This window comes from Mastigoproctus giganteus, chromosome 4, assembly GCF_048544385.1.
Source record: "Mastigoproctus giganteus isolate SK-2022 chromosome 4, ASM4854438v1, whole genome shotgun sequence".
NCBI classification, from domain to species: domain Eukaryota; kingdom Metazoa; phylum Arthropoda; class Arachnida; order Uropygi; family Thelyphonidae; genus Mastigoproctus; species Mastigoproctus giganteus.
This window is the reverse complement of record NC_143578.1, coordinates 144,112,396-144,127,303: the sequence shown is the minus strand read 5'-3', so window position 1 is coordinate 144,127,303 and position 14,908 is coordinate 144,112,396.

The window sequence follows — 14,908 nt, the reverse complement described above, 5'->3', positions numbered from 1 at the left end:
ATTATGAGAGCTTCTTTGGACTCAGGGGAGGTACCCATAGACTGGAGATGTGCAAATGTAACCCCAATTCACAAAGGAGGATCAAAGGCTGACACAAGTAATTATAGACCTGTTAGTTTAACTTCTGTTCCAGGTAAATTAATGGAGGCACTGGTTAAAGAAGCACTGCAGGATCATCTAGACAAGAATTCAGTTATAGCTCAGACGCAGCATGGTTTTGTTAAGGGCAGGTCTTGCCTGACCAATTTGATTGGATACTATGATGTAGTCACAAAAGAACTGGATGCAGGGAATAACTTTGATATTATATATTTGGATCTTAGAAAGGCTTTTGATACTGTTGCACATGGAAGACTGCTGCACAAATTGGAGCAGTGTGGCATTGGAGGCAAATTGCTGCTATGGATAAGGGGATGGTTGAGTGGCAGAAGACAGAGAGTGGTAATCAATGGACACTGCTCAACGTGGACTAATGTTATTAGTGGAGTTCCTCAAGGTTCAGTGTTGGGTCCGTTGTTGTTTTCGGTGTTTATGAATGATATTGATGATGGGATATCAAGTTTAATGTCCAAGTTTGCAGATGATACAAAGGTTGGCAGGGTCGTTAAGGACAATACTGACGCTATGCTGCTGCAACAGGATCTGGAAAGGTTGAACAGATGGGCTGAGAGGTGGCAAATGAGGTTTAACATCGACAAATGTAAAGTGCTGCATATGGGAAACAGTAACCCCAGAGCAACGTATCAACTCTGCGGTACTACACTGACAGTGGTGGAGAATGAAAAGGACCTGGGGGTAATTGTGCAGGCAGATATGAAGTTCTCTGAGCAGTGCAGACGAGCTGCAAGAGTAGCTCATGGTGTCTTGTCAATGATATACAGGAATTTTTCTAGCAGGGATAAGGAGGTGATTATTCCCTTGTATAAGGCAATGGTAAGGCCACATCTTGAGTACTGTATACAGGTCTGGAGGCCTCATTTCAAGAAGGATGTAGAGCTGCTGGAACGGGTACAGAGAAGGGCAACAAGATTAGTAAATGGAACAAAGGGTTGCTCTTACGAAGAAAGGCTTAAGTTTTGCAAATTACAGAGTTTGGAGACTAGGCCCCGGCGAGGTGATTCTGATAGAGGTGTATAAGGCTTTGAATGGTTTGAGCATGCTCAATGCCAATGGGATTCTTCATCTTTCTCAGAATAATCACCTCAGAGGGCATAAATTCAAATTGGGGAAGGACGGATGTCGGATAGATGTGCGGAAATTTGCCTTTGGCCAGTGGGTGGTTGGTTGGTGGAACCGACTTCCATCACTTGTTGTTGAAGTTGATAGCCTAAAGAAATTTAAAGCTCAACTGGACAGGTATTTCGAACGAACGGAGGGGTGAAATAGGAGTGGGTTTTTTTTTTTTTTTTTTTTTGGCTGATGCTGAATAAGCTTGCTTTCTTGCATCATATGCCTCTGCTAATGCTAATGCTAATGCTAATGCTGAGAGTAGTTTGAGGAACACAAAGAGGTTTGAGCATCTGCCTTGGTCGGCCCTATCCTCGGATCGCAATCTCATTCAGCATTTGTGGGATGAGTTGGAAAGGTGTCTTTGTCAGCTCAGCCCTCTGCCCATGCCACTGTGGACAGTTTTGTTACCTGAGTGATCCAATATTCCTCATGTCACTTTTAAACACTTTGTCGTCATGCCTTGTCTTGTCAGAGCGGCGATTCAGACTAATGCCCGTCCAAAACTTATGCCAGACAGTGCATTATTATTTTTACAAATACCAGAGTCTTTCTTGAGGTAAGGGCAATTTTCCTTCTTGTTACCAATCTACTAAAAGAATCCTATTATGTCACGAAGCCAATTGACAGAGAAACAAATGTTTATAGCTCTTTATTTTTCTTTATACTGCGGAACAACCACGTAGATCAGAAGTTTACAATTTATTTACAACATATTGACAAGAATGCAATCACTGCCGTCCTTAGCAGTCATATATGATTAGGCTCGAATATGATTAGGCCCCAATAAATTCAAAGGCTTGTGCTACTGCATTTCCATGCAAAGCCGTCTTCCCATTAGGCACTGTGCCTAGGGATACAAAAAAGAAAAAAACAAAAAACAGGAACCTGAAAATATGTAATTCAATAGAATTCTACTATTTTATTCCAATAATAAAATTCTTCAATATAATTTTTAAACATAGATTTCTAAGGCATTTTTTCTTAAGCTTTTCTATTTAGTAAAATCATTATCATGATTAAAAATTCATATTGCGAAGAACTGTGCTGGATCAAGCGTTATGGAAATAACTCAATAATCAAATTTATAGGAACGGTTTCGAATTTTCTTTAAAAACAAAATAAAAAATAAATTTAACCCGAAGTCATTTTAATACGTTTGATATAATGAGGTAAGGCCTAGGAAGAGGCGTACCTAGGGCCTACGAACCCTACTGGCATTCACCACTCTGCTACATCAAGCCGAGTGACCATACTGAAGAATAAGTAATTCCACAGAGTAGATATTCCCGTATATCGTGAATAATTTGAGTGCCAGCTATCAAGTGAATGTAGTCGGTTCTTCAGAGAGTGGTTGCAGTCAAAGGATGACACCACATTGTTCTTTTCTTGCTTTAGGCCAATCAGCAACTTAAGCCATATTGCGTAGTACATACACTGAGTGATCACTGAATTATGACCACCCCTATAAAAACTGAATGCGATCCGTTGACCACGTGAGGTACGAGAGTGCGGAGTTAGTCGGCCTACGCAGCATAGATAAGGTATCAGTGGTTCAGTAGGTAGTAAAATTCCGAGCGTGATGGGTAAAAGAAGTATAGTATAGTGTATAGCGTGTTCGTGTCTAACGGCACCAGGGGTTTCCCCCATCTCCGCGTTCCTTTCATTGTAGGTGTACCAGATCACTGGGAAGGCCAGAGATTTAAAAGTGTATGGATTTTGTAAGTGTAGTGTTATGTTTCGTTGTTCTTCTGGCCATGTATCCACTAAACCGCTGCTGGGGGCCCAACTTTGTCCACACTATGCCTCGTGGAGGCAGACCAGGTACCCAGTAATTTTAAGTTTTACTCTGGCAGGTCCTGCCACCTAATTTCCTGAGATTTCAGTGGCAAGGACCTATAAAAAATAGTAAATAAATAAATTAATTAATTAATTAAATAAAATAAAATAAAATAATAAAATAAAATAAAATAAAAAAATAAAATAAAAAAATAAAATAAAATAAAATAAAATTAAATTAAAAAATAAAATTAAAAAAAATAAAAAATAAAATAAAAAAATAAAATAAAACAAATAAATAAAATAAAATAAAATAAAAAATAATAAAATAAATAATAATAATAATTTAATAGTATTGGGAAGTAGTCACTGAAAGGTTAGGCCGAACCCCCAGGTCAAAGTTTTAAATTTAATTTTAGACTATGTGGGGTTACGCTGTGAAAGTGAACACAGTAGGGAAGAGACTGAAAGCTAGGGGGAGGAAATAGGAAGCAAGGGGTCGATAGAGGAGGTGACCCCTGTGGTCAGTGGGGCAGGCCCATGTCCCCCAGGAGGAAAAGGAGGGCGAGGAGGGGAAGAGACAGTGAAAGCATCTCCTTCCCTCCCCAGGGAAGTGGAAAGAAAGTACCGTGCAAGAGAGCATAGGTATAGGCTGTGGCGTTGGCAGCAGAGCTGCAATGAGGTCAAGTCCATGGTAGGTCTTCTATTTAAGTTCTGCTTCTTCTAAAGAGATGTCAACTTCTAGGGTTGTAGGTCATTCCTGGAACAAGTCCTGTACTTGCAGTTCAGGTTGTTGCGGTTGCGCTTGCAGTCTGTCATCAAGTTTTTCGGTTTTAATCTTCTTTCGTTTAAAGAGGAGAAATGCTGGTTGGTGATATGTTTTGTCTTTGCGTTGTCATGGTTGAGTGACATTTCCTCTTTTCCTCAGTGTATGGCAATTTGCACCCTTCTACTCGCGAAGAGGTTCTGGGCGAATCGTAACAATGCTTTATAATCCTCTTCGGTTTCAAGGAGGAGAAATTCTTGTCCTCTTGGAAGATATCTCACTTTTGCAATTAGAATACATCTTAGGTCTTCATATATGGGACAGTCAAACATAAGATGGTTCCAGTCTTCTATTTCTCCACAAGTGCAATGTGGGTTGTCTGTGAGTCTGAAACCAGCGAGCTTTGCATTGAAGGGCCCATGCCCTGTTATTAAGTACGTTGTATGAAGTCCTGGGAAGAACCATGATGGTGATTTCGGGTATACTCTATTTGTCTGTGGAAAAAACTTGCGGGTGATCTCTCCTTTGGTAGTGCCGGCCCATCTGTTTTGCCACTCCTATAGCAGGTGGTTCTGTAAGCGTACTTTTTCTGCCTTCCTATTGATAGTGGGATCAGTTGTAAAATTCAGGAAGGTAATTGGGACTCCTTTGGAAAGGTAATACAGCATTCCAGTTCTAATGATTTCGAGGTCTAGTGGGAGCGTTCCTGCTATCACTTGTAAGGCTGGAGTACTCACTGTACTGCAGGCGCATGTTATGGCGCGGAGGATGGATTGCTGGGTATAATCCAGCATTCTTCTATTTACTACTAGCGTGGTCTTATCGTACCATATGAGATTGCTGGGATGAAAATTGTCTTATAATAGAGTGCCAGCGTTCTCTTGTTGAGGCCCCAGTCTCTACGTGAGACTGGCCACCATGGCCAATTAATTCCTGATCTTCGTTCTGATGTATTTAAGATGTGTCTGAAAGGATAGTTTGCTGTCTAGGAGAATACCTAAATATTTGAGCTGTGGCGCCAATTTTATCGTGCTCTCATCAATTTTAATTTGGGGTGGTCTACGCAGGTCGAGAGAGCCTTTAATGGATGAGGAAATGGATGAGGTTTTCGCAGGTGATATTGTGAGAAAGGTCTTTGCTGCCCAGGTTTGAAGCAGTCGAAGGGCATGGTTGGCCAGGGTCTCAAGCTGAGCTCTTGAGTTTGCTTCCACTTTAAGGATGAGATCGTTCGCAAAAGCCTGGGACGACCTCATCCTTACAGTGGAAGCAAACTCAAGAGCTCAGCTTGAGACCCTGGCCAATCGGAGTTTGATAAAGGACAGATTGTGGGTGCTCGACGAGCTGGTAACTCGATTTCCCAAACGGCTGAACTGGTGGCGTGTTCGAGAGCCGCCGCAGTTAAAGTGTACCAAGACCGGCGTCAAAATGATGAAACAACGACCCGACGGCAAAACTACAAAGGTTAGCGAAAGGCTGAGGTTAGAGGTGAGCAATCGGGTCCGACAACTCATAAAGGCGAACAGGCATGGCACTGTTGAAGAGTTGACTACCCAATGCAACATGGGCCAACTCGGAACAATATCTGACATGAACACGGGTCGCACGCATGGTCTATACCAGCAGACAACCCCTACGGCTTCCTCTCCTAACCAAGGTTCATCGGCGTAAAAGACCCTTGGTGCAAACAGCATTCATGTTGGACGTTAGAAGACTGGAAGAAGGTATGCTGGTCGGATGAGTCACGTTATTTACTCCACACCGTGGATGGTCGTGTACGGATTTGGCATCAACAACATGAGTTTCTTGATTTATTATGCATGGTATCAAAAGGGCTGAGGCCGTTGTATGGTGTGCGGAATGTTTCGCTGGCAGGAACTTGCGCCCTTGGTGCATGTAGAACAACGTATTACTGGTCTCCGCTATCGTAAACTGCTTGCTGACTGTCTACATCCCGCTATGTTACACTTTTCCGCGAATGGTGATGGTGTCTTCCAAGATGACAGTGTGCCGAGCCATCGGGCACTTGTTGTGCAGGAATGGTTTGAGGAACACAGTTCTGACTTCCAGCATATCGATTGGCCTCCGAACTCCCTCGATATCAATCCTATAGAGCACTTTTGGGACACTATGGAAAGGCATATGAGGCGTCTGGATACACCAATCACCTTCATACCTGACCGCATTACACCCAGCTTGGTTGGCCACACTTCCTGAGTGCTTCCAACATCTTGTTGAATCAATGGCACGTCGGATAGCTGCTGTACTGAGGGCAAAAGGAGGACCTACGAAGTATTAGGTAGGTGATCATAATTCAGTGATCACTCAGTGTATATATAATATGTCAGTAAATTTCGTGTATACTATGGACGATTTGCTAGTTTCTGGACAAAAAATCTGGATTTCCTGGAAAAAAAACATGCAACCCTCGCTAAGACCGAGTAACTCGGCCACGTTGTGAAAGAGACTCATAAAAATTTCTGGCGTTATTGACGGAATTCAAACTCAGGTCTTTTCCATCTGAGTGGTTGTGGGGAGGATGGTGATTATACCAACTGTGCTATCCACCTGGGCGTGTTCTCTTTGCAGGCGCTTAGATACAATGCGACCATAATGTGCCATGGTCTACTCAAAGAGCGTGTGCTGCTGCACTCCCGCTCCTGACCACTCGAATAAAAAGGCCTCGGGGGGGTACACACGGTCAAATAAATCGGGAAATCTGTGTTAACGGAATCTCTCTTTTTAGATTTCTGGCATGGGAGAGAAATTTTATTTATTTAAACGTTGGAGATTGAATACTTTCCCACACGAGAAATTTTATTTATTTAAACGTTGGAGATTGAATACTTTCCCACACGAGAAATTTAAAAAGAGGGAGACCACGGTAACAATACAAATACAGTACTTGATTTCCCGATATAGTTCTCCTCGCGTTGCTCAAGCCTTCATTCTTGCTCCTAGTCGGTAGAAGAAGGATGTTCTCCGAAAATTTTCGTTCCATTTGCTGACGCTTTTTCAATTCATTTTAAATTGTGCAAAGAAACCAGAACATCGAGATGCACTTTCAGCTTTTGAGATTTTCTTAGTTAATTTCAATCTTCTTCTATGTACTTAATATTTGTATTATGCATTTACGAATATATAATTGAAATAATCTCCACGGTTTTCGCGGGCGAGTGAGCCCTAAAAAGAAAAGATTAATACCACTTTTAGATATACAGGGTGTCTCAAAAATACACGGCATAGCTTCAGGAATGAGCTCCTCATATGTAGACAATAAAAATATTCTATATCAACATAGTTCCGGAAATGCTTGGTTCCCGAGTTATTAACCGGAATGTCTTATCTCCCGCAGGTGATTTCCTTTATCACAAGGTACTGACAGAATCTGGTGGTTTTTCCATTCCGACCATGTACTCAAATCAGGAGCAAGCGGATATGCACTTTATGTACAGGTGGTGGACGGCAATGCTCTGGAGGCCCGTCGTTTGTACCACGAAAGGTTCCCAGAACGAAGATGCCCAGACAGGAAAACGTTTGAAGGTATCCATCGCCGCCTTTGTGAACATGGGACCTTTACACCTCGTGCTGCCGACAGAGGAAGACCACGATCTACGACTCCTGAAGTAGAGGAGAAGATTTTGGATGTTGTGCATGCCACTCCTGGAATCAGCACAAGCAGAATAGCAATGCAACTGGACGTTCAACGTTCGACTATTTGGACAGTGTCGAGAACACCAACTGTATCCTTACCATCTGCAACAGGTACAGGCCTTGTCACCAGCAGATTACCCTGCGCGATTAATGTTCTGCCAGTGGTTCTTGCAGCAGTGTGGTTCAACTCCTCACTTTCTTACCTTAGTGATATTCACAGATGAAGCACAGTTCACACGAGACAGAATCCAAAACTTTCACAATCAACATGTATGGGCTGAGAAAAACCCACATGCAATTCTTCCATCACATCACCAACAACAGTTCAGCCTCAACATCTGGGCGGGTGTTTTTGGTGATACGTTATTTGGGCCCCATGTACTTCCGAACAAACTCACAGGGCGCGCGTACAGAAACTTTGTGGAAAACAACATGCCTGATTTCTTGGACGACACGCCACTGATCATTCGTCAACAAGCACACTTCATGCACTATGGAGATGTACACAAATGTACTTCCCGCTCATTTCAGCCACCTAGCCCGCAATTACCTGAATCGAAGGTTTCCTGGTCGGTGGATAGCTAGAGGTGGACTAACTGCCTGGCATCCACGCTCACTGATTTAAACCCACTAGATTTCTTCTTGTGGGCCATTTAAAGTCATTGGTGTATTCGACTCCGGTAGCCGATGTGGAAACTCTCCGCAATCGAATTGTGGCAGGTTGTGAGACAATACGATACATTCCAGGAATTTGGCATCGTCTTCGCGAGTCCATGAGACGTCGATGTGAGGCCTGTATTCAGGCAGAAGTCGGACATTTTGAACAATTACTATAAGGTGATGTGAACAGTTAAGTGTCATAGACAGACCTTCAAACTCGGAAACCAAGAATTTCCCGAACTACGTTGATATAAAATATTTTTATTGTCAACATATGAGGAACTCATTCCTGAAGTTATGCCGTGTATTTTTGAGACACCCTGTAGAATAATAATGATAATGGATACGAAGCAATATGAAACAACTTTTTCTGAGCTTTGTTTTTATCGCAGATAACTTCTCTGTAGTATTTAAATGGTCTGCAAATTTTTTCATCACTTTTCACAATATCTCAGTCAGTCAATTAACTTAGTTAATTAATCCAATTAAAGTGACAGATAAGCACACGCTCTCTTTAATAAAGACCCCCAGAGCCCATTGGGCTCTATGGTGTGCAGTGGTATTTATTTATTTATTTATTTATTATTTTTTTTATTTATTACTCCAAAACAACCGAAGCCTTACAGAGGAGGAATATGACAGTAACAATATAGTAATACTGTAATTCTATTTACAATCTGTACATAATGTCAGGTCTCAATATACAATGTCAATTTACAACATATACAATGCATATCATACGTTACAAGCGATTTGCATTTGAGCAAAGCTGTGGTGACAGAGAAATTTGTATTTCTAAGCATTTTGTTGTTTTCTTTTCTTGTTAGTTCACATTAAGTAGTTGCATTGATTGAGTTGTGTTATTATTCTTATTGTTATCCCTATTTTTTTTTTTTTTATAATTGTTATTTCTTATCTTTGTTCATTGAAAAAAAATTTTTTTTTTTTTTAAAGCTAAGTATACCTATCTTTATAGTATTATTATTGTTATTATTATTAAATTAGTCATTTATTTTCATTCTCTAGTAGCGTGATTGTAAAACCTTTGTAACTCTTTTTTGATATTAATGTTTTCATTTAGAATATCAATGTTGGATTCATTTAGCAGCTTTGCAGTTCTGTTAAAGTAATGGAATTTAAGTTGATCAGTTCTGAATGGATCTTGTGCCAGCATATTTTGTCTTCTCAAGGCTCTTGGAGGACAGCTGAAGTTGGTGAGGTAGAGCAGCTCGGGGCATCCAACTTTCCAGCCACGAGATGCATTAGGAATTTGCAGTCTGCCGCAGCTCTTCTTTGGTACCATCCAGAAGTGAATACACCATTCATCGTAGGATTTTGTGTTCAATTCCAACCTAGATTTGTACACCAGGAATATGACTATGGATTTCTGAATACGTTCAAGTTGTTTTATAAGAATTTTGGTATGAGGATTCCAGATTTGTGAGGCATATTCTAGAATTGGGTTGATTATCATTATGCAAGCTGTTTTTTATGAGCTGTACGTTGGTGTGCAAAACTTAAGAACAACACTATTTCTAAAGGTTGCAACCACAAAATCAAACGAAACAGCCTGTGGCGATTTGCATAACTTGGCCGTTCAGTAGAAACCTGGTGCACATGCTAAAATTTGAATCGTGATGAGAGGGCTCACATAAACAGATTGAAGCAGCAGTTCAGCAGTTATGTGAAAATTACTGAATGGTGAGCACGATTGTTACAGACGTTCAATTGGTTTCATACAGTGCTACAGACAACGACATGGCCAGTAGACAATATCTGGATGAATTTACCAGGGGTCGAATAATTGGGAAGCTCGAGGAAGGTCCAAGCGCGAGGAGTGTGGCTGCAGAGTTCGATATCGCCCATAGAATCGTCCCACGTGCGTGGTCGGGCTTCAGAACGACAGGTACAGCTGTTCGAAGGACCAGTGGCGGTTGTCCACGAAAAACAATGTCCAATGATGACCGCTATATACTCTAAAAGTTGATGACGCTACAAGCCAAGAGGGACCGACACCAGACAGCGGGATCCATTGCAAACCAGCTGCAGAGGACGCAGGATATCGTGGTTTACTGTGACCAGGCGACTCCACAAAGGTGGACTGTTTGACCCACGGCCGGTACGCTGTGTCCCTTCAACACCTGCTCATCGGAGACACCGTTTACAGTAGTGCATCGAACACAAGGACTGGACAGTAGCGCAATGAGGTAAGGTACTCTTTACTGATGAATGTAGATTCAGTTTCAGCAGCGATTCTGGACGTCAGCTAATCTGGTGAGAGGTTGGCACACGGTATCACCTCGCAAACATCACTGAAAGGGATCGATATGGAGGTCGAAGTGTTCTCGTCTGGGGAGGCGTTATCCTGGAGTACACAACTCCAGTTACTGGAAGGCGGTACTGTAACCGGTGCACGCTACTGCACTGAAGTAATCCTTCCCCATGTGCGTCTGTTTCAACGTGCCAATGGCCCCGAGTTCGTGTTTATGGATGATAACCCCATACTCCATCACACTGCAGCTGTTGATATGCTTTTGGAAAGTGTTCGTATGGATTGTCCCCGTTCCCGTCGATCTAAATCCCATAGAACACATATGGGACGCTCGGGGGAGACGCCTAGCGGCACGTTCACACCCACCAGAAAATGTTCACCAGTTGAAGACGGCGCTGGCAGAGGAATGGACGAAGTTACCGCAAGAATTTGACAGGCGGTGCAAAGCCTGCATCGATATTAGGGGTGGCCATATTTCCTACTGAGGACCACCTCTTCCCTTTGTTCCATCTTTGGCAGTGATGCATCTGTATCATGGCAGCCAGTGCTATTTTGCCATTTTTGAATAAAGTCCGTCTGTACCATTTTGTTTCCGTCGTTCTGTCGGTGTTGTTTCCTTCATCGTTTCTGTACCTCATGAGATTCCTTTGGTATGCTTTTCCCAAATCCAGGCCACTCCTATCAGAAGCTACAGGTGAAAACCTGACTAGTCCTTAAGTTTTGCACACCAGTGTACTTATTTAGATACTCACCGGTGTCTAACTGACTACGATCATTCTCGAACTACTGAGACTGAATTACTTATTACCTATTGCGCAATCTTTTATGCATAAATATATTCCCAAAACACACACTGGGATACGAGAATATGGAGCAGGTTTATTCAGCCATATTAGATAATGGCTATGGGCCACCATCTTTATTTTCGAATATTTTATTAGGACATATGAAAGTTGCGTGTGTGCTGGGTGCGACTGGTTTACCACATGTGTATAAGAGTTAACTATTAAACAAAATCAGCAGACTTAAAATACAATACTGTGGCCACATCATAAGAGGTTCTAAATATGAAATAACTAATTGACCTTAAAAGTGAAAATTCCCAGCAACCGAGAGGAAGAAAAAGAAAGAAACGGGATGGACGATATAAAGGACTGCACTGGAGTTCCCACAGAAGAAGTCATTCATAGGAGTAGAGAAAGAGATAACTGGTATTTGATGGCCTCCAACCTCTAAGACGGAGAGGACACATGAAGGGGGAGAAGAGATAAGGATGACTGGGAGTATAAATTCGCCTCTGGTATTTATAAGCACTATCGATTTATTAGTCCCAATAAGGAAACAGAAGGAAACAGTTTAAATTATGGAAACAACTTGCCATCTAATCGTGCAACACTAGAGCTTCAATAAATTTAAGGAAGGATTTAATTGGATTTCATCCAATTATCTTGCCAGTATTTGGATGAAAACGTGAGCAAAATTTATTGTAAAAGTAAAGTGCATACTGCAAACGAATCTAAATATATATTCATTTAAAAATATATTTATTTATTTAAACAGATAAAATTACTAGTCAGAACAGATTAATGCCATCAGAAATGATTATACAAATCATCATTTAATTATTTAATTCAATAGATATTAGCATAAAATGGTACCTATCACGACAAATTAAAATTCTAAAACAAAATTGGCAGGAATATCTGCAACATATAAGGGACCCTCTCAGCCTCTATATTCAGTCATATATAGCACAGCTAATATGGAATTATTATGATTTTTATTAGCTTTGCTGGATAGGGTCCTTTGTATGTTTGCAGATATTCACTGCCAATTTTTTTTGAATTTTAATTTGTCGTACCATTTTATGCTATATCTATTGAATTAAATAATGATATATATATATATATATATATTAGTGATAAAAAAGAAAGTTAATTATTATAACGACTGTAACTGTAACTAATATTTATGGGTCAATGCAGTTGCAGAGCAATCATGCATTACACCCATAATGTCTATAAAATATTAAAGATAATAGAAAAAGTAATCAATCAAATAATACATTCAGGGATTTAAGAAAACGCAAAAAAAAAAAAATTATTATCGCTTTTTACCCACAATCCAGATGACTTCAACTGGGGCCAACCTCCCAGACTGAAGGCAAAAAACGACAAGAGGTTCTCTGTTTCTGTAATAATCAATATATGCTAAGTAATTTAAATCTAAACCAAATATAAACCAATATAGGTAAAATATAAATCAAATATAGTAATTAAAAAGTTAAGAAATATTAGAATTTTTAGAATCAAAAGTAAGAAAATATAAGTAAATTATAAATGTAAGCATATATTAATCATCGTTGACCCGACAGGAAAGCGATAAGCATAATTAATTTCAAAAATTGGTTTTCTGAACCCATTGGTTCAATATAATTGTCATATTTAGTGCCAATGATATACGTACATAGGATACACTTTGCATTCATGGTGTCTTACGGCGTAGAAAACTTGTACCGGCTTGCAAATTACAGTGTATCACTTTTTTTTTTTTTTATATATACATAGTTAAATTCATTTAAGTTTACTTAAGTTCACGCTAAGGTAATATGCAAATTCAGCTCAGGGTCCTACTATAGGAATGGGTTTGCGATCCCGGGCATACCCGAGCCACAACTTATATCTTGTAATGTCTTTAAGCTGTCCTATACTCTATTTTTATTTCTCCGAAATTATTAGGGCAATCCGAGGACGTAGGAGAAACTATTTCTTATCTATACCACTATTTTTCGCCTTTGTGGAGTTCAGGTTCTATTATTCCTACTCTAGTTTTTCTTCTTACTATCTGCATGTTTCTCTTTGCGTTAACTTAGATTTGATTGGCTAATTGATTAATTATTTATTTATATTTATTTTTACCATATCCATCACATAGGGGGCACCGCATATTATTTTGACGGCTATTACATTATGTCCTGGATACGGTAAATATGTAGTATGTATTATATATTTAATCTTATTTTAATCATTAAATTACGTTCTCTGTTGGGTCAACGATGATTAATATATGCTTACATTTATAATTTACTTATATTTTCTTACTTTTGATTCTAAAATTTCTAATATTTCTTAACTTTTTAATTACTATATTTGATTTATATTTGGCCTATATTGGTTTATATTTGGTTTAGATTTAAATTACTTAGCATATATTGATCATTACAGAAACAGAGAACCTCATGTCGTTTTTTGCCTTCAGTCTGGGTAGTTGGCCCCAGTTGAAGTCATCTGGATTGTGGGTAAAAAGCGATAATAATTTTTTTTTGGTTTTTTTTTTTGCGTTTTCTTAAATCCCTGAATGTATTATTTGATTGATTTACTTTTTCTATTATTGTCTAATATCTTTAATATTATATATAATATTAAAGATATTAGACAATAATAGAAAAAGTAAGTATGCATGAAAGTTTTCATATTTTCATATCACCCGTTTATTTTGCAAAAATATAATTCATTTTATAAAACCAATATGAATATATTGGTTTTTATAAAACCAATATAAAAATAATTCATTTTATAAACCAATATGAATTTATTGTTCTGTTACTTAAAAATGAAAATCATATAAAAGGGATTTGCAGTGATAATAACAGACACGGGAGAATCTACTCCCGTGTTGTTAATAATAGATACTTCTGCAAATATGAATGTTACTGCTTTTTACAATAGTGTACATGCATTTTTTAAATGATTTCTCTACATATTGTAACCGGGCCATCGCTTGTAATAAATAAATAAATTAGGTGGCAGTTTTTCGTGGGTGATAAGTAATACTTCCATATAACTAGCATCCGGCAGTAACAGTCGCAAAAAGTATAAGATATCTGGTATCTGCATTTCCAATAAAAAAAAAAAAATACAAAAATGTACAAAGCTCTGCGGTAAAGTGACTAAGATTTCGAAATTATTCTTAACCAGCAATATTACAATCAATTGTGATATTGAAATTGTTAGTTCTTACTTCAGTGTTCTGAATAGTTTATTTGCTCGGTTAAGTTTTAATGGTGCAAAATAAGTAAGGTTTATACTGTTATAATGCACAACGTAAAAGCTAAAATTTCAAAAATAAAGAGATTTTGGTAACGTTTAACAAGTTTAAAAGGTTATATACTGTATATAGAAAAATTATAAAAATAAAGAAAATAAATATAAAGGTATCATTAGAGGCAGTAAAATACACAATCCTCCACATGATGCCCGATGCATAACCGATATTCAGTTTAAAATTAAAATCAAAACATATGCCAGTAGTATGGCAAAACTGTTGAGCGAAAATTCAAACATAATAGTTAAATTAACATAAAGGTTAAATCAACGAGGAGGGGAAAGTAAAGGTAACAAGACTAAAATTGACTAACAAGACGAAAGCTTCCGAATAATTTAGAAATTCAATTAAAAATCCAATTAAAAATAATTCCATTTAAAATTTAAAATTAAAGCCAATTTATATAAAATTTTGCGCCCCCCAATAAGGTGCAAGTTCCAAGATACGTG